Consider the following 21,688-nt stretch of genomic DNA (forward strand, 5'->3'; position numbering starts at 1 on the left):
GGTTCAGTTTTGATGCCTCGACATTAAAAAAAAAAAAAAATTGCTGGAAAACTCCCAACCAGCTCCAACCGTGAATCTCCGGGGAATCCCTCATCTGCATAGGTTGGAATAAAAATTCAAAGTAGCCACCCTTAAATCTTTCCAATTTTGCCTTGGATATCCAGATAATGTTACCTCCATATATGCATTATGTCTTATCCTGCACTGAGGCTACGTCAACGCTTGGAGGTAGGAGTGTGATTCCCAGCTCAGGTAGACATACTCACCTGAGCTCACTGAGGTAGCATGCTAAAAATAGTAGCATAGCCCTGGCTCCTCGAGTACGAACCTGTAGGTACGTACTTGGGCCAGCTAGCCCATGTTGACACTTCCATTGCTATTACAGCTACATTATTGTTTTGAGCAGGCTCGCTCAGATGAGAGCTAGCAGGAGTACGTCTACTCGTACCACCCCCCTAGTTCGCAGTGTAGACATACCCTTTTTACAACAAACACCCAAAGTAAGGAAGTACTGTTCCAAAGGCACAACTGAAGATTTTTTAAAGGTGACGGCAGTAGCAGAGCGGTTGAATATATGACCTCCTGGTGCCATTAAAGTGATCTCCATCCAAGAAGCCATTTCTGAAATAGCCAGCTGCAGATGATTTTAATCTTTTCAGTGGAAAAGGCTGTAGTGCAGCTGTATTAAGCCTGATGCTTCGACGAACTTCATAGCCCTTTGTAAAACTCACCTCTGTCATGACGTCCACAAAACAATCTGCAATTACTCGGCTGCTGGTACACTGTGACTGCTTCTCATTATGTTACTGAGTACCATCTCCTTGAACAGCTCCTGCCTCTGCGATGGTCAGTACCAAAATCCTGGACCTGACCATTCCTTAAACTCTGAGCTGGATCCACCAAACGTGGTCACACACAGACACCTATTTATAACGGCAACTCTTGCCTTAATCCCTTTGTATTAATTATTCCTTTTGAGTTATTCCTTTTACCCCAGCAAGCTTCAGATCTCTTACACAAGGTTCTGCTCTCATTCATGGTCGACACTGGTGAATTTAACTGTTATTTTTCTGCACACATAGAGCGGATTTGGTCTAAAGTCAGTCTGGAGCGCTCTCTTCCACACACACTGTGTTGATCTCAGAAGCAGCTTGGAATTGTAACACAAATCTTTAAGTTGATATGATTAGGTTCTAAGGTTTGTTGCTGGAGGCAATGTTATGCAATAGCTTAAAATCTTACACATTTCAGATGGTTAACATTCTTTGGTGGCATTTAAGTCCCTCTTTTGTTTTTATTTGTATTTGGGGAGTTTTGAATTCCATAGCTCATTTCCCAGGGTGACTTTTTTTCCCCTGTGATCATTTTGAACACAAACAACAAATTTAGATTTATTACCTATTAAAAGTTTGGGTTGTCTTTGTTGGTTTTCAGACATGCACTGTACACTCACTTATAATAATAATGCTTAGCATATATGTGTCCAAAGGGCTGTACAAACATTAACTAACATGAATACTCACTGAAAGCTAGGTAAAGATCCTAAGATATCCTGAGCGAGGCGTGTGCCAGGACATTAAACAGTGTTATGGAAGATAAGGGCACTCAGAACTGACCTTTACCTGTCCCCAAAAAAGCAAACACAATTTTAGGTTGCATTAACAGAAGCATAGCATGCAAGTCACTAGAGGTGATAGTACCACTCTGTTTGGCGCTGGTTAGGCCTCAGCTGGAGTACTATGTCCAGTTTTGGTCACCAATATATAGAGAGGACGTAGAAAAACTAGAAATGATCTAGAGGTGAGTGACAAAACGATCAAAGGGATGGAATGCAAGCCATATGAGCAAAGATTGAAAGAACTGGGTATGTTTAGTTTGGAAAAGAGGAGATTAAGGCAGGGACATGATAGCAGTCTTCAAATACTTGAAAGGCTGCCATAAAAAGATGGAGAAAACTTGTTCTTTCTTGCCACAGAGGGCAGGACAAGAGGCAATGGGTTCAAACTAGAGTATTGCAGATTTAGATTTATCTCAGGAAAAGCTTCCTAATTGTTAGAACAGTAGGACAATGGAACAGACAGTGGTCATGGAAGTTCCGTCACGGGACGTTTTCAAAATAAGGCTGTATAGCCATCTGTCTTGGATGGTTTAGACACAGCAAATCTTGCATCTTGACAGGGGGATAGACTAGATGACCGTTGGAGTCCCTTCTAACACTATAGTTCTATGATTCAGATAGTTGCAGAATTCAAGGCTGCTTCTTATACCAAGTGACTTAGTAGATCCCTCTCCTTCTGAATGGTATCTCATAGGCCTTTTAAAATGTTTCTCCCTTTATGGTCTTTTAAGTGTGCTGTGGATATTTATGCTTCTCAGACTTGTCCCATAGGGTCTTGATGAGCAACTACCCTTCTTGCCTCCAGATTTTTCCACAACGCTCCATCTTCTCCAAGATTTCCATGAAGCCATTGGGGGACAGATCTTCATGAGACATAGTGGACTCAAATATTGGTACCACACAGATGGCATCGTGCTCTGCATCTTCTACACATGTACTGTAAGTGTGACAGCTGTTAACTTGGCCAACACATCAGGAATTGAACCAGGGACCTCAAGAGCTAAAAGCATGAATTGCAATAGTGTGAACTACAGCTCTCTAGCTGTGTGTGTGTGGAGGCGGGGTGGGGGGGGACTGGCTCATATTTTTCATGTATTGGGTGCAGAGAAGGTTATACAAGCAGCCTCCTTCAGAGAGCTGTGTCTAGCAAGGTCAGCAACCTGAATCTGAGCAGCTGGCTGAAGCTAAATTAATACAAAATGGAGGTAATGCCAGAGGGAAAGGGGAAATGCCTCAAAGAACTTACCACCACCATCAGAGGTAAGGCATGGCGGGGGCCATGTGGGGTCATGTGACCCCTGCAGATTTACTGCTTGGCTTGTATTAAGGGCTTATTCCTTCACCCGCTTACTTCTCCGGTCCTTCTCGCATGAACAGAGAGCAATAATACCCAAAGTCCAAAGGTGCAAACAATTCGATGTTTATTGAGGTGAACTTCCAGCAAGTATGATTCCAGTTTCCTTCCTTAGTGTCCCCCTTCCCAGCTCTGACACCACAGAGCCTTACCTGTGTCCTTGTTCCCATTCCCCCCCTTAGCAAAACATGATTCCAATTTCCCCACCCCCATTCCCAGTTCCCATTTCCCCCCCCTTAGCAAAACATGATTCCAATTCCCCACCCCCATTCCCTGTTCCCATTTCCACCCCTTACTTCTTGATTGACTGCAGACTATATAGTAAAACTTGAGTTCTGCTTAGCTATACCTTAACCAATCATTTTACTGAAATTTAACGAACCAATCCTAACATATTCTAACATGATTATTTAACCAATTATATCCCACCACCTTAATTAGTTTACACCCAGCAAAATTAATTATACAGCAGACAGAAACAATCACAGAACCAGACAGAGATGATACAGACAAACAATAGGGAAATGGGGACTACAATGACAGAACAACACAGAAATGAGGATTTCACATCCCAGCTATTGATAAGTGAGTTCTTGCCAGACAGAATTCTATCAAACTAAGTTTCCTTTTACATCTTCTAGGCACTTCCCTTTCTTTGGAGGCGATAGGCAGTATCAGGACAGGATTGTATTCCTAGCAGCCCAATAGCACCTGATTTCAATGTGACTGGTTTGGAAGTGAGGATGTGACCGGTCGCTTCCCAGCTTATGGCTGCCTCTGCTGCTTAGCCAAAGGCCTTAGCCTAAGAACAGGGCCTCAGACTGTCACAGTAAGAGAAGGTCCTTACACCGGCAGACAGTGATTTTGATTCTTTCTTTTATATCTCTATAACTAGCTAAGTGATAAGAATACACCTAAATTCTTAGAGTATAGCCCTTTACAGACAGGCCTGAATATCTATATCCTAACAGCTTGTACTAAGCATGCTCACACAGTTTAAGCATGCTCAGTAACACTGCTGAAGCCAGCTGCCCTCACTCTGCCCCCCACTATTGGCAGGCATGGGTCGTCTCACCACCATAAAATAACCCATCTGCTCTTTGGCCATCAAAGTGGTATGCTGCCTGTCCGGTCTGATGTTTGAAGGGCAGCATGTCCACAGACTTTGGAGGAGGAATAGTGACAGTGACAGATTAACTCCCCTCTCATCAACTATTTTGGGGCCCATGATCCTTGGATTTCCACTGCTTTCATCTTCTAAGCACTGGGCAGCAGAGGGGATTATACGGTCCTTAATGTTTCTGTATGTCTTTCATACCCCTGGATGAAAGGTAGTAATGATATACACAGTGTCCCCATCAAACTGGCTGTTCCAGCCTGCATGCTAGGAATTTATGAGCTGCAGATCCCTCCTAGAAAATGTAACTGAATGTGATCAGCTTTCTTCTGCCCTCTGAGATCCAGGGATGGCCACTGAGAGCTGCAGTTCTTCTGATGGAGCATATCAGTAGGACAAGGCATGTTTTATCCACTGTGGTTGTGCTGTCAAACCTGTGGCCACGATCTCATTAACTCCGGCTGATGCAAACACACCTGCTTTGTGTATTTTCCTTCCAGTCCCAGGTTTTTTTTTTAATACATCGTGGTCAAGGTGGCAGCATATTTGAACATGATTAGTGGCACTCCTGAGTTACAGCATTCAGTTGTGGATTTTGACACCCCAAAATCTGGAAGTACTCAGACATCTGGTCTTCACTATCTCCTGAGGCTGAGCTTCACTCAGTACCGAAGTGGGGACATCCATCAGTCCTAGTCCTGTACCAGTCCATCCCTGGCATACATTAGAGCAGCCTAGGGGAACTATAATTTATGCCATTGCTGTAAAGTTCCTAAGGAACCTTACACCAGTGGAGTATTGGCACAGCGGAGCACCATTTAATGGTGCCTTGTCATGCATCCTCCCTCCCTGGCACACTCCTATAATAGGTTGGGGGCATGGTAGTGAGAGCAGGAGGTACCTCTGCTGGGTGTATGCCAGTGGAGTTACCCTCAACAAAGGAAATTTATGTCTGGCCATTTGTGGCCAGAAATCAGCCCCTTCTCACCACTCAGATGGTGCAAAGCGGATAGATCATAAGCCAGAATCTGTCCTTCAGAGTTTTAGTTAGGCCCATTCTAGACATAAAGGGCTAGATCTTCTTCTGGTGTCAATTGGCCTAGCTCAACGGGAGACAACAAAGCTATGGTGATTTACACTAGATGAGGACCTGCTCCAATATTTGGATCCAGTTTAGATTCACATATTGAACTCAATCTCCTCCAAAAGTTCAGAGGTTCTTAGGTGTGAAAGATATTTTGTTTCAAGCTCATCTCTGAACATTAGTCAAGACTTTTTAAAGTAGGCAAACATGGTTGTGGGGAGGGCTTGCAGAACTTAGAAAATAAGTCAAATTTAAAAGTCTACAGGTTGTGTTCTGCCAATTAGCTGTGTTTTTCTGGCTTCTCAATTTCCTAAGGCTTAAAATGTATCTTGAGCTTCTGGTTTCTTTGTTATATAGAGGGTTAATTTTTTATTCTCCCAAATCCTTTTGTTAAAAAAAAACCCTAGCAAAGAAAATACAAGTTTTAGTTGATCACAGCTGGGGAGGACTGTGGACAGAATCAAATAACAAACTTTGTCATGTTCCTTCAGGGAGAGATGATATGTCCAACTGCCCCAACTTTGACTCCTTGCGGGGGAAAAGTCTATTTGGAAAATAGTGACAGAGCAGGGCTTATATATTGATTTACTGTCCAAGTTGATAATCTTCAATGTTCCATAGTCCAGAAAACTTGACAGTCCTGATTTTATAAAGCAAGACAATTTTGCAATTTCCTCTGATAATGAAGGGCTAGTAAGCTTTCTACATCTTTCAGATAAGACATAAAATTGATGTTCTGACCACATCTAGCTGTTAAAGATCCAATAGCACTTTTAAATCTATCTATATATCATCACAGTAGCATCAGAGTTCATTCTGTTATCTCAATGTCCTTACTGAATTACAACTTGGGTAACTTTACTCTGCCTACATAACTTCCTCTTGTGATTTCTACCGGAAAAAAATATTCTTCTCCTTCTGTCCTGAAGTGTTGTGTAGCATGGGCTTAGTTAAATAGTTGTTGTATCCCACCTCGGAGGTCCAACATTATTTCTATATATATTCAAGTTAACTCAGCACTTTAATAGGAAGTTAGTGAAGCACTGCCTAGAGTAAGGAAAGTGTATAGAGTACTGAATAGCCTTTTGAATACTCATGGCCTTACAACACATGGGTTTTAAATATCCCAGTACTAATCTGAGTACTGGCACACCTGACATTTGGTTATAATGTCTGAGAGACAGAGATAATTTATCTGAACATGCAATTCATAAAATAATAACTGTGTATAAGTGTGTGACAAATATTTACTGACTACAGAGCATCTGGGCAATTTTGTCGTATAGGCATCCTATCATGTAATCTGGAATATTGTCTTATTTTCATAATAGCAAAGTTTGCCTTAGGGTTTACCGTTAATTAATCATGTCCAAATATTAACTGACATCCGTTCTTGGGTGTGAGCAAAATTCCCCCCCAGGGCACTTCCTCGGTGGAAAATTTTGCATTTCCATTTTGAAAGCCAAGTGGATGAAATACTTTTATAAAGGTGGCAATTGTGCACAAGGAAGAGAAATTTCATACTGTTTAGGGGAAGAGAGGAAGAGACTGAGTGGCTCCAGGGAATCAGATGAGTAGGAAGTCACCAACTTTGACGGAATTTTATAAAAGAAGGGAGGAGAGTAGATACACTTCAGCAGACTCTGCTTTCAGTTGTAGTGGTGTAAATCCAGAGTAACTTTGCTGAGGCCAGCAACCTGGCTTCTGATTTTACATCAGCTTTACACTGTCGTAATTCCATTGACTTTAATGAAGTAATTCCAATTTTACACTGGTGTAGATGAGGGAAGAATTTAATGTATTGAGAAATCCCCTTGTATTAGCTTAGCAACGTCTGACTGTAGGATTAATGGTTGTGTGGAACAGGATTAGCCCAAAAGGGATCTTAACACCAGAAATGAGCAGGTTGGGAATCTTTAAAGGGGCATTAAAATGAAGGGGGGACAGAGGCTGAGTGGCACAATGAATTCAGTCTGTTTGTCTTTCATCAAAATATGAACTGAACTTTCTTAAAATTGCAATTGTACTTTATATCGATGGCCAAAAACAACACAGTACCATTGTTTTTTGGGCTACACCTGCAGAATGCTGTAGTATTTGTATAAAGGAAAGAAGGGATGAAAGGTGGTGGACAGTTGTGGTGTTCCCACAAAGCCAGATTGAACTACATCTGCTCACAAGTAATGAAACAGGCAAAATAGGCCTCGAATATCCTGAAGGTATTTAACTGCCATCAGAATAAAATGAGAGATGCATGGATATTTAAAGTAAGTTATCACCAACTAGAGATTTCACATTTTCACAGATCAGCCAAGAGTTCTTCAAATCATACAAGCATGGGGCTAATGGAAATCAAAAGCTTTTCTTTAAGAAGCATGAACAAAGCATTAAAAACTTATTGAGATCTTGTTAGAGAGCTTATTCCTTCACTCTCCCACTTCCCTGGTCCTTCTCGCATGAACAGAGAGCAACAATACCCGAAGTCCGAAGGTGCAAACAATTCGATGTTTATTGGGGTGAACTTCCAGCAAGCTTAAATACAAGTTCCTTTTTCCTTATTTTCGAATCCCAACTTACTTCCTGTTTGCCCCTAATTTATATAGTAATATTCTTAGCTATACCTTAACCAATCATTCTACTGAAATTTAACTAACCAATCCTAACATATTGTAACATGATTAGCTAACCAATTATATCCCACCACCTTAATTAGATTACACCCAGCAAAATTAATTATACAGCAGACAGGAACAATCACAGAACCAGACAGAGATTATACAGACAAACAATAGCAAAGTGGGAAAACAATACAGAAGTGAGGATTTCACATCCCAGCTATTGATAAGTGAGTTCTTGCCAGACAGGATGCTATCAAACTAAGTTTCCTTTTACATTTTCTAGGCACTTCCCTTTCTTTGGAGGTGATAGGAATTATCAGGACAGGATTGTATTCCTAACAGCCCAATAGCACCTTCTTTCAATGTGGCTAGTTTGGAATGTGAGGATGTGACTGTTCGCTTCCTGGCTTATGGCTGCCTCTGCTGCTTAGCCAAAGGCCTTAGCCTAAGAACAGGGCCTCAAACTGTCACAGTAAGAGAAGGCCCTTACACCAGCAGACAGTGATTTTGATTCTTTCTTTTATACCTCTAGAACTAGCCAAGTAATAAGAATACCCCTAAATTCTTATAGTACAGGCCTTTACAGACAGGCCTGAATATCTATATCCTAACAGATCTATGTAGCTACATCTACCCATAATATATTGAGCTGGAAACACAATGGTATCTGAGTGTAGGTCATGTGCTTTAGTGTATTTCCTGTAGAAGTTTCTCTCTGTTGCATGGTTTATGGTATTAGATGAATGTCCTTTAAAAAGAACATAGCTGACCCATTTAATCACTAGCTACGTGCCCATATGATGTCATATATTGGAATAGTGGAAGCACAAAGCATTCCCTTAAGCCGCTGTGTGTAGGCCTTGTGCATCGTAGGGAATTTTGTAGGGAGACAGCCTCCATCCAAGGGGGTGGGAATGGGTGAAGCAGAGCTGCTTCAGAGTTGAGCCATCACAGAGAGGGAAGGACTTGGTTACTGGACTATACCAATAGCAGATTATGTCTGCCCTGGAGCAAGGGGACAACAACACAGGGAATTGTGATTCTAACAGTTCCCTCTCATGTCTGCTCCTGGGTTAGGGCAGCATGGTGGCAGAGATAGAATCCAGTTCTCTAGAACACTATTCAACTTCTTTAACCATGAAACTGTCCTTTTTCTTCCACCAGTCTGCTGGAACTTTACACATTTATTTACAACACAGATTCCAGCTTCAGCAACAATTAAGGCTGGGGTCCTACAGCCTCCTTCACTACACAACTCTGATTCATCTCCAAAGCATGGTCCAGTCTGTGCACTGAATGAGGCAGAGGTCTTGTAGAAATAATAGTATGTGATCGTGTAACTAGAGATGACTAGAATGCATACACACAAGGTGGTGGGTGGGGGCAAATTAAGGTTGAGTGGGCAACCTTAATTCTGGCATTTCCTAACTTTTTAGTGCTTGACTTTGCAGTGTGTGTGTGTGTGTGTGTGTGTGTGTGTATATATATATATGTAATTCCCTAGGTTATTTAGAAAACAAGCTGAAAAAGCAGAATTTCCATCATGTGAAATCATGCTGACCCCTATTTTGTTCATTAACAGCCCTGGAATCTTTAGATCCACAACACAACCTCTCCCTGGTGAGCTAATGGGATAACTGATAGCGCTAGCACATTGTCATCCTCTATGTGGGGCAGCCAGTAGAGTGGAATGAGGCTCACATCTTGCCTGTGGGTTTCACAGACATTTGCTGACAGCAGAGGAATATTGCAACTCTGGAATCGTGGTGTCAGGAATCAGGGCCTGCAGGAGAGTCAGTCTCCTAGCAACCTAATGAGCACAGTTGGCCTGTAGGAGGCTGCCTGATTAGCTACTGCCTGACTGGTGGGAAGAGTCAGCAGATTAACTCTTAAGCCCAGCAGCAGCAGTTCAGTAGTTGCTCAAAGCATTTTCCCATAGCTGCAATAGTGCCTGCTTGTTCCCAGCCCTGCTCCTGGCTTGTTCCAACTTTGTTCTAGCCCTGCTCCTCGCTTGGCCCCTGCCTCACTCCAAGTAAACTGGTCCTGACCCTCGGCTCCGATTTCTGACTTCATCTGTGACTCTTGGCTCCGACACTGGCCCTGACCCTGGGTGCCAATTCTGCACTAATGACGTCTGCTCTAACCACTAGGTTTGTCTTCTGCTCTGAGCACTGGGCAAGACTGCCCACATCCCGGTCACTCGAGTTCCATTCCAGGCTCTGGAGGGGACTGTGCATGAGTGGGAGCAGGCCTTTCCACCCCATTGCCTCAAAGCCTGGCCGTTTCTGCCTGTGTCTGCAGCAGCCTTCCCTTGTGGCAGTCCAGTCTCTCCCCTCTGCAAGCTCCGTGTCCCAGTCTAACCCCTCATGCGGAGATTTTAGCTGCCAAACTCTAACATGTTTCTACTGAGCATGTGTGAAGTGAGATATTTCACTGACTTAGAACTTGGCCAAATGTGGGAAGTTTTCCACAGGAATATCAAAAGGAGAGAGAGGGGGCTCCACCCCAGAGCAGTAGCAGCCTGGGGGCTGAGAGCAGGTGTCCTCGCTGAAGGGGGAATACAGGCGCAGTGGCTCTGAAATGTGACCACCTCCCTCCTGCGCTGGAAGGGGCAGGGAAAGCAATGAGGACGGGGACGGGGAGGTACCTCGGGGCGAGGCCCTGGGCCAGTTCAAGGACATTGCGGGAGCCTCCGTAAAGGCTCAGCTCTGCATGGGAGGAGGCAGGAGGGAGAAGCTGGCCAGCAGGCCCAGGCACCGCTGGGAACAGAGAACAACCCTGGATGCAGCAGGCAGAGGAAGCCCCAGCAGGAGGGTGACTGATTCCGGTAAAAGGGAGACAAGGCCCAGACTTCTCCCCCGACCCCAGGCAGCTGCTGCAGAGGGGGCTCCCTGGTCTGTGCTTTACTGGTTACAAGAGACGCTGCTCAGTGCTCCAAGGCACGATGGGCATCATGTCCCTCCCTGGCCAGGCCACGCCTGTATCGCCCCCGCAGCAAGGCGGGTCAGGCTGCGAGCGCCCTGGCTGGGGTGAGTCCAGCAGCTTCGATCGCTCCCTGCCTGGCGTGACAACCTTCCCCTCAACAGAGAGAGCAGGGCGGGAACCAGCCCGCAGGGGCGTGGTGCCTATGTACACACTGCATGCCCCAGCCCTACAGCCGTTTTGAGCCAGCCCCCGCAGGGAGGACGCCATTTTGTAGAACAAAATGGCCCCCTCCGCCCAGTGTGACCTTGCACACGCTATTTGCACTAGGTCACGCCTTGCACGCATGTGTGGAATGGCACATCTTCCTGCACATGGCACGGCATGCCCCTGCCAGCTTTTAGCTCAGTCTCAGAAACTGGTCAAAACCAGAGGAGAGGAGGTGATCTCAGGGAGTTAACAGTGAGGTGGGAAGATCCCAGGACACTGTCACTTAAGGGCCTGGGATCAGGAGTCCTGTACTGTAGGATGAGCAGGGCTTCGCTCTCTCCTGGCCAATCAGGAGAAGCTTTCAGAACTAGGGTAGTACGTATGAAGAGAACAAGGGATGCATGGCCAGAGAACAGAAGCCAGAGCCAGAAGACTAGGCTTCTGCTGAGCAGAATATAGTTGCTATGGATGATACTAGTATTGTAGATGGGTACGAACTACAGGGTTACTGTGATGGACCTTGCATTTGGGACACTGAGGACTCTTTTGAATTACTTTGGGCTACTGACCTAGTTCCAGGGGACAGCTGGTGATAGCCTGAAAGATACTATATGGAGCTCCCCGGGGTCCATGAAGAGAAAGCGAGCCGAGGGAGGGCCATGAGGAAATATCTGTAGTCACAAGGATGGGGGAAGGAGGAGCCTGGTGAATGGCAACCCCACTACAATGGTCCTATGATGAGATGTGCCAAGCCACCTTAACTATCGGTGGCACAACCAGCTCTGTATAAGATATAAGCCTTTAAAGGAATTTTGATGTCCTAAGAAAAGAACATCCCTTTCCTTTCAAAAATGTTCAGCAATCAAATAGTTAAACATAGACGTTGTGATAAATTATTCCTAGTAAGAATTTTAAATGTATAATTTAATTGCCCATGTCAACAGCAATAGGTGATTTATAGAAACCCAGCAGACATGATACGATAGTTTTTCAAGGAATATAATTCAGCTACAAACGTTAAGGCAAAAAATCATACTAGTCAGCATCGCCTACAGTATTTATTTAAGATGTTTGTGTTGCAGAGGTGCACCCTGTTAGAAATCTAGTTGTGCAATATTAGACAACTTCCTAGAAAAGACCCCCTCCCAGGATTCTGCTTGACATTTGTCATGCTGCTTGCTCCCTGCCATTCTGTATCCATCTCTAATCTACATATCTTGTCTGCCATGTTGTTATAGCCACGTTGGTCCCAGGATATTAGAGAGACAAGGTGGGTGAGCCAATATTTTGTATTGGAGCAGCTTATGTTGGTGAGGTAGGTGAGAACCTGGCTGAAAGACGGTATTAGTGGCTTCCAGCTTCTACCTAGACCAGGGATCGGCAATCTTTGGCATGCGGCCCATCAAGGAAAGCCGCTGGCAGGCCAGGACGGTTTGTTTACCTGCAGCGTCCACAGGTTCGGCCGATCGCAGATCCCACTGGCTGCGGTTCGCCATGCCAGGCCAATGGGGGCTGCAGGAAGCGGTGGCCAGCACATCCCTCGGCTTGCGCCACTTCCCACAGCCCTCATTGGCCTGGAATGGGAAACCGCGGCCAGTGGGAGTTGCGATCGGCCGAACCTGCTTTTGCTGCAGGTAAACACACCTTCCCGGCCCACCAGCAGCTTTCCCTGATGGGCCGCATGCCAAAGGTTGCCGATCCTTGACCGTGATCATGTAACAGGTGTGTCATAGGAACTGTCCACATGCATCATTAGACACCATCCTTTCCTCAGACAGATTACAATCTAAATAGCAGAGCTGGTCACAAATTTTCTGGTGAAACATTTTTTTCTGCTGCAAAATGTGGATTTGTCAAAAGTGAAATGTTTTGTGGAATCCTCTTGATTTTGACAAAATTTTGTTTAAAAAAAAATTGTAACAGAGTGTGATGGGCCAGATAGGCCAGTCACTGTCGAGAAGAGGGTTAATGGGAGCCCATGGACACAAAAGGCCCCAGCCTGCTACAATTACAGCAGATATTAGGCATGGAGCGGCGAGTTAAAAGGGAGGGAAACTTACCAGTTCAGGGGCTGATGAGGAAGAAGAGCATGCTGTTTCTCTGAATATGAGAGAAGCCTCTTTGTTTCCACAGACTGAGGTAGCCTTACTGGTCAAACAAGCCGCCTAGTTTGACTGACAAAATACTGACTGAACCAAGTCCTGAATGTAATGGCAGCGTCCTGTCCAGGGTTCACTGGATGACTCTGGATTTGAGTAGTGGTTTTTCCTGACTTCTTTTCCACCATACTGCCCCAGAAGGGGTAGGACTGAAGTGTGCCTTGGCCAGAGGGCTAAAGCACTGCTATACTGGACCTTGCAAGAGGCAGTAAACCTACCTGCAGAGACCCACGGCTGGGTGAGTTGTGCCTAGATGGGCCACACAGATGCATGCTGCAGGAGCAAAGCCAATTACACAGCGCATTCTGATAAGGTTGAAATGTTCCATTATGACATTTCAGAATGGAAATTTTTAATTTCTGTTTTGAAATGAGTTTTCATTTCAATTTTTATGTTATATATATTTCCTTTGGAGGGAAATTTCAATTTTTTGTTTTGTTTTGATTGTTTTCATTCCATTTCTGAATGGAGAATAATTTAAAATTGCAGAATTTCTGGCAAAACGGAAACCCTGGTCCCCACTTCCTCTAGCTCTACTAATGAAACAAGACAGACTAAGGGCAAGAGAGGAGAAGGAGTTTGCCCAAGACCAGTGGTAGAATCAGGGTCTACCAATTCCCAGTTTAGTGCCCAGTACAACAGACCTTGCTGCTTCTTCTTCTAAGGGTGCGTCACTCTGTTTTTTTAACCTACGTGAGAAGCTTTGCTCTCCACGCCCATTTTACAGACAGCTTGTTTGAGACACACAGGGATAGTGACTTGCCCAAGTTCATGCTGCCAGAACGAGGAACAGAACACAGAAGTCCCAATTCCCAGCAGTTCACACTGCTGCTGCTCCACATTGGTCAGTCATGACTATTAAAGACCCTTTGAATTTTCCCAGTGGTTTACTTCACAGTGAGGTTTCCCCCCCAAAATGGAATGTTTTCCTTTGTACCATCTCAACCACCCCTTCTTTATGAATTCTCCTCTTCTTGTCATTATAGATTTGTTCTATATTTCACTATGCTGGTGGGTACATGTAACTCACTCTGTTTCCCAGGAATTCCTCACTATGCATTTATGCAAAGCTTCTTTTATCTCACATTTAAAATGGTTGCTATTCTCTGTTGATTATTTTCATTATATTGATAGGTCCTTTCATGACCTGTAGCTAAGGCATCCTTTCTGGCTGACAGTTGGCTTAGTCTCTCTTGCTACCTTTGCTGAATTGCTTTCTTGCTCTTGTAAATATATTCCACATCTCAGCTATACATGACAAACACTGAAGGCTCTGGCAGACTGCAACCTCAGGGAAAAAATTACATTTTACGTCTAAATTTATATCAAGCTAGCCCTGTACATATGTGTGTTGACATCTTCATTGATACACTTTCACTGCGCTTTTGTTGTGTCTGTATGAATATATATATATATTTCTTGGAACAATTATGTTCTGTTGGATAGACACATATTTGTGCACTTCTTACAGGTGGATTGTTTTCTATACCAGATATGGTGGTTCAGTGGCTTCATTCAGTTCCGGAATGGTAACTAGGACAGGGGTTTTCAAAGGAATTGGGCCCTCAACCCTCTTTAGCCGCCTTTGAAATCTCAGCCTAGAATATTTTTTCCCATGTCAGTGCTTTGAATAATGCCCCGGTTAGTTAGGTGGCCAAAAGTCATTGCCAAGTGATGACCAGCAACCAATATAGAATGAGTTGGTGTCTCCTGTTGAGTCCCTTCTTTGCAACTGTAAAACAGGTCCAAGGACTGACTGGGTCTGAGGACTGAATTATTCTTCAATTCAAATCAGTCTTCAATTCTTGTAACGCACTGGTGAGTGTGTGTGATAGGTCCCTCTGTGTGCCTGATACACAGCAAATGGGGCTTTTACAGCCCCTTTTACTAAGTATTGGCTCTTTAGCTCAAGATGTAGCGACCCATGCCTTTTAGCTCTAGAGTTCCTTGGTTCAATCCCAGTGTGTGGGCCATGAAGGCAGTTGTCACACAAACATGATTTAAAACAATCCGAGAGGGAAGCAGAGAAACTTCCATTAGTTCTGTAGAGAGTGAGGACTTCCATTTCCAGCTATGTTAAAGTGGATGCCTTCCACAAGTACTAAATTCTTGGTCCAACTGACACATTTATTCTACAGACTCCAGAATTGGAATTTAGAATTTCAGAAAATAGAAATTAACAGAAAATTTGGAAAAAATGAAATACCAGTCTATCTGGAAAACTAGCCAGGGTGAAACCATATTTGAAAATGTCAGGAACTATATTATTAATTATTATTATTATGTATTTATTTTATTTTATTATTATAATTTTCAGCCAGTGCTAGTAATTTTGTTTGCCATATTAATATTAAGATTTGGGGTGGGAAAGCCTAATAATTTTGTTTCTTCATTTTTTGTTTTTATGGAAGGACTATCCTTTTGTTTAGAAATACCAGAATTGTTCTGGAATCAGTTTAGGCCCTAATTCTGCAATTTCTTACATGTGGGCACACTTCTACTTTTGTGCTACACCACAATAATCTACCTCTGCACAAGAAATTGTAGGATTGGGGCCTTAGACGTATCTGTATTCCGAAGGGCAAAAATTAAGAAAACATTAAAATAGGTTTTTTGTTTGTTTTTAAAAATCAGCCATTTCAGATGGAGTATTGTAATCTGTCAATGGTTTGTACTAAGGCTTAGAAAGATTCGATTTTTAATTGGTATGTGTTGCTAAATGTCGATTTCGAAGTACATTCACAAACTGACACAAATATTTGCATTCAAAATAATTGAAATGTACAGGTAGGCAAAGAAAGAAAAATGCTGTTTAAGAATTTATGAGAATTTGATTTAAGGATATTTACATTATATGCTTTGACTTGTGATATTAATGATTTCTGTTTCCATGGCTTTAACGTTAAATTTTTGAATCTAAATGTCTGGCATTAATAATTGTCTGACACTCCTCCCTATAATTTCTCACAATGTTAAAAGTTTAAATATATTAAAAAATATTAAAGCCCATAGTTTTGCTGAACTGTGAATATTTAAGTTGATAAATTGAAAAAATGCTTTAAATAAACATTGATATTATGTCAAAATTATAAATCAACATTAATTGAATTCTGCCAAGGTACTTGTACTGTACAAGCCAGTGGGAGTCACATTTCAACGTGTTTTTATCCATGTTTATAAAATGCCACAACAAGGAGCCTGAGCTGTAACATGTCATGCCATGTGTGACTATTAGCTGCTACACACGTCTAAGTAAAAAATAGGAGGATAATGATTCAGATTAAGAACCAAAGACCAAAGCCATTTTAAGCTGGGTAGGTCAATTATTTGCTAACCTACAGTCACTGCAGAAGCAGCCCTGAATAAAACTTGCATTCAGTTAACAAGAGCATTACCCAAGATGTTATTTTAACAAAAGTCGGCTTTAGCAACTGAACTTTCAACTATTTAAAACACTTCATTTTTTCCCCCACTTTTGCTTTTTTCTTAAAATAATTTAAATGGTTTAACAGAAAGTATTACCAACTGCAAAAACGACAAACCTTAAAAGGAAAAAGAAAACATAAAACATTTGTTAAAAGTTTACAAAAATATTATTTTCTATAGAACAATTATTAACCCTATCTTTTTAAAAGCAAAATCATTTACAGTGTGCTTTGCATGCTTATTCTAAACAATCTTAACTCATTTAAGGATTTAAAAACAAATGTTTGTTTTAAACCAACTTTAAAAACAATTTCTTGTTTGCCAAGGTGCCAACTAAGTATGTGTTAAGCCTTTAGGCCCACAGAGTGATGTAAAAAAAGTTGTATTAATTTAGATGGCATATATTGGACAAAAGAGTCAAAAGTGTTAACATGACTCTGACAGTGTCCTACATTAAACAGTTTTAAACAAGATTTGGTATACAGAGACCTCGGTTTGTTAGTTTTATGGTCAACACACTAAAACTCCATGCCAAAGTTTAGGAATTTATTAACTAAAATACATGAAAGAACAGAAGTTAAAACAAGTTAAAATACAGTTTAAAAGTGAAACTAAATAATTATGCAAAACAAATGTAACAAAATCTATTGAAGTCCCTTTCTAAGAGAGGATATCAGAGCTTCTTATTTAGTTGGACAACTGATTTTAGTGGGGAGGAAATGGTTAGTTTTGTTGCTCAGTTCCGAGATGTGAAGGGTGGTTACATTTCCTGCCTTTTAACAAACAGACAGCTATGAGCTGGAGGAGAGACAGGATAGTAACGGTGGTGGAAATATGACTTTTGCTGATGTTCTCAGGATTCCAGGTGGCAGGTCAGACACAGATGGACTTGCAGCTCAGCCATGAAGCGGTGTTGTGGGCTTTTGTTCATTTTCCGGTCTCAGTTCTGGGATGTCATCTGGCTTGCCTGCTCCCTCTCCCTTCTTTCTTAGGCTGGGCTGAGCTGGATGGGCTGTTTTTCTCATGGTGCTGGTGCCACATGGTACAGTTGACCTCAGGATCAGATCAGATGGAAAGCAGAGAGAGAACAGAAAAGAAAATAGTGGTGAGGAAAGAAGTAAACAAAGGGAAGGGGAGACAAAGCAGAATCTCACATATGCCCAGCTGGAATCTCCTCTGCTACAGCAGTGATAACCAGGTGTCCCCGCTCGTGTTTTAAGGTCTGGACTTCCCAATGATGTGGAGACCTTCGGGATCCCCGGGCAAAGGATGAAATCTTCGGAGTAGAGCAGGAGGGAGGATTGATGGCTTTCCTGCTCCTTCAGGATTTCCAACAGTCCATTCACAAATCCCTGTCCCAAAAAGTCTCTTTTTAAGGGCTCTGAAAGAGTGGTGATAGGCAGAACAGCCAATCCCTTCATTATTTTGTTCACCATTTAGGCCTAAATTTCCACATGCCTCCTCCCCCACACCAATCAACATTCGCTAACTTTTGTTATTCCCGGTGCTTAAATCAAACTACAAATTTCCATCACTTTCCCACAGTTAGACTCATAGCTGAGGTAGGCTTTTAGGCCCCAATTATTACAACAGACCAGATTTGACTGCCTTTAGTTACAATGAATAACATATCACTCTTCAAGAAACACTATCAAAATCAAGGGACCAGGTGCCTAGTAAGTTACTACTCAACATGAGTAAAGATGGCAGAACCTGGATTTTAAGTAATAACAAATGTGACAAAATGCCACTGTAGAGGATGGATATTTATGCAGAAACTTTCAAACTAGCTGTATTCCAAAATGCTTTAGGGAGTCGAAGAAGACAGTTAGAAAACATAAGTACTGGTGAAAGAGAAAAAGAAAGTAAGAGTTACAATCCTAAATGTTTAAACTTGGGGTTGACATTTTCAAAGCTATTGAAATTAATGGGAGTTGTGTAGCTAAATCCCCTAATCAGTTTTGAAAGTCTCAACATGGGTGCCTCAAATTGGGTCCCATAATCCATGTTTGGATACCTAAATCAAAATGAAGTGGTAGTTAGAGAAGCTGAGCTCCCCTTGAAGTCAAGGAGAGTTGAGGACCTATGAAAACTAGACCACTTTGATTTAGCTCAAGGGATCTCTACCTAGGGGTCATGACCTCCACAGGCATCATGAATAGGTGTCAGAGCATCATGACCACCATGCTCTCCCCACAGTGAGAAACAAGAAGAGGGTGCCAGAGGGTTCCCATATGGAAATATAGCCAGATATGGGAAAGGTTGAGAATCTCTGTTTTAGTGGACTAACTTTAGGTATCCAAATTTGAAAATTATAGCCAGAGTAACTTTCTTGTGTTTTGAAGAAGTCTGTTCCTATTTTTTCCATTGATACGAGGGCCTGGTCTAGTTATCAGACGCTCCCGATCCCATCCAGCATCTCAGTGGATGAGGAAGTTTCTCAGTGCAGGAAGCTGTCCTACATACTTGACATGAGAGGGCAAGATGTGGTGACACACAAGGGACAATGAATCACGTGGAAGCTGTGGAGCTCTACTTCATGGAGTCTTTTACCACAGCGGTACAGAAGGGAAGGTAATCATGGACCAGGGCAGGGACCAGTCAAGAAAGGTAGTGGAATAGGCCACTGGCCTGGCACTCAAGACACCCAGGGTTTAATTCCTGATTCAGTCACTGATTTGGGCATATCAGTTAATCTACCCTGTGCCTCAGTTCCCCATCTGTAAAATGGGGATAGTACTTCTGTAAACTGGTGAGCTGTCGCATCACCCTAGGAAGGAAGCAAGGCCACACTCTGTTCAGGCTCTTGCTTAATGGTTAAACAGAAAATTCTCAAGTAACACAAACCAAAATCAACTGCCCTACCCGACTTGAACTGAAGTCTCCAGAGGCTTTTTCTTTGCCTCTCTCAGCCACTGGAACAATGACACAACCTTCCCACAAATCCCCTGCTAGGTCATGTGACAGGCAAATAACCTTTAACCGTTTGCTGTCTGCTTTTCCTTTTCACAATTCCCCTACCCCTTGATCGTGGTGTGAAAATAAAGCCATCAGTGAATGTCTGGAGCTCAGATACTATGGTGATAACAGCCTTATGTAAGTTCATAGATAGAATTTGTCCTTACTTACCCCATATGTTCCCAAATCTCCAAACAGCCTCTTCACACAAACCCCTTTATTCGGAGTGCACAGAGTCTCTCGCTGCTACCACAGCTGTTATGGTAATGACAGCGCAGCCGCTTGAAGCTAAGTGGGAAGCGGGGCAAGGATTCATTCCCCCCATACAACATTAGTTTACATGAGCATTCCATGGGACCATTTGACTTCAATCAGTTTACCCAGTGGTTCCCAAACTTTAGCAACCCGTGAACCCCTTTCACGAAAATATCAAATCTCGCGAACCCCCTCCTAAAAATGAATATTTCCGAGGATTTTCTCCCTTACCTGAGCATAAATTATAGAAGCAGTGATCTCGGAAATAATTTTTTTATGACACGTTTATTACACACTGTTTATTATCACATTATTATTTATCATTACATAATTAATTTTATTACATTGTGAAAATGACAACACTCTTCCAAGATTTCACTTGTAGTTCATATCACTTTGATTAAGCCTGTTATAGGACAAGGCTCCTACATGTTTCATCAAGGAGTACCAGACGTGAAACAGCATGAAGGTATTTAAGAAGCCAACTCAAATGAAGACTTCCTCCCACAAGCATGCGGGTCTTGAGAAGTCCAGGCAAACAACGCACAATGACAACAAAGCTTAAACTTGTTCTTCATAATAATTTTGAAAACAACATTAGCAGCCTATTTAATTTTAGAAACAGCAAAAAAATATTCACCTCCCTTTCCAGTTCTCATAAGAAGTTTTGAAGTTTAAATCTCCTCAGTGTGATGGATGCGCTTGCTTTGATCTGCATAGTTCTTGGAAGTCTGGAACCATTGGAGAAAGATAAAGTCTCTGTATTTGGTTTTCAGATGTGCATACAAGGAAAATGCTTTCTTGCATAAATATGTTGTTGAAAACAGTAACAAAACTATAGTAGCCTTTTCTGCCAGTAGGGGGTACTCGTTTCTTAAATTCAGCCAAAAGTTTATCAATGACAGACTTCTGAAACTCCTTTTCAGTTCATAATCACAGGAGATCTCAATCAATTTCTCTTTTTCCTCAGTGCTCAATATCTATGTTGAGAAAGTACTATCATCAAAGGGTTTGCGAATCCAGTCATTATTGCCTGACATAGCTGGAAAGTATTGCCTGAAAGTTGTGCAAAGTACTTTTAGGCGTGCAGTTATATTGGTTTTAGTGCACTGATCCAACCAAAGTTTATGTGCTGGCAGGAAGTCATGAAGAGTACTGAAATACTCAGTTTGATTGTTTTTCAAACACCTTTCCCAGAACTGCAACTTCTTTATCATGGATTCAACTGAGTCTTGCACATTGAAAACTGTTATATTGAGGCCTTGAAGAGATACATTTAGGTCATTAATCAACGAAAAAATGTCTGCTAAATAAGCTAGGCTCTGGAGCCAGACATGATTTTCCATACAATTGGCAAGGTGGAAAGGGTGTCTGTTGAAAAAAACAAGGATTTCCATTCTAAGCTCAAACAAGCGCACAAGGATTTTGCCCTGTGAGAGCCATCTAACTTCAGTATGGAAGAACAGACAATTGTGTACACTACCCATTTCTTCACAAAGTATGTGAAATATTCTGGAATTTGTTGGCCATGATTTTATGAAATTCACCATTTTCACTGCATTGTCCAGCACTTCCTTCAGTCCCTCAGGCATGCATTTTGCTGCGAGGGCTTGTCTATGGATACTGCAATGAGTCCAAGAGACGTTTGATGCAGCCTTTTTCGTTTGAGCTACAAATCCAGTATACCTCCCCGTTATTGATGTGGCCCCATCAGCGCAAATGCCTAGGCAATGAGACCAATCTATTTCCTTTTCTTGAAAATATGCATTAGTCAGATTGAAGATATCTTCTCCAGTTGTACATTCTTTCCACGGTCGGCAAAACAAGTCTTCTTCAACCATGCCTTCATTCACATAACGTACAAACACTAGCAAAATAGATAGATTAGGAACATCAGTTGATTCATCCAACTGTATAGCATAATATGGACTATTTTTCACTCTATGTACAATTGTGGTCTCTACATT

This window comes from Chelonia mydas, chromosome 3, assembly GCF_015237465.2.
Source record: "Chelonia mydas isolate rCheMyd1 chromosome 3, rCheMyd1.pri.v2, whole genome shotgun sequence".
NCBI classification, from domain to species: Eukaryota; Metazoa; Chordata; order Testudines; family Cheloniidae; genus Chelonia; species Chelonia mydas.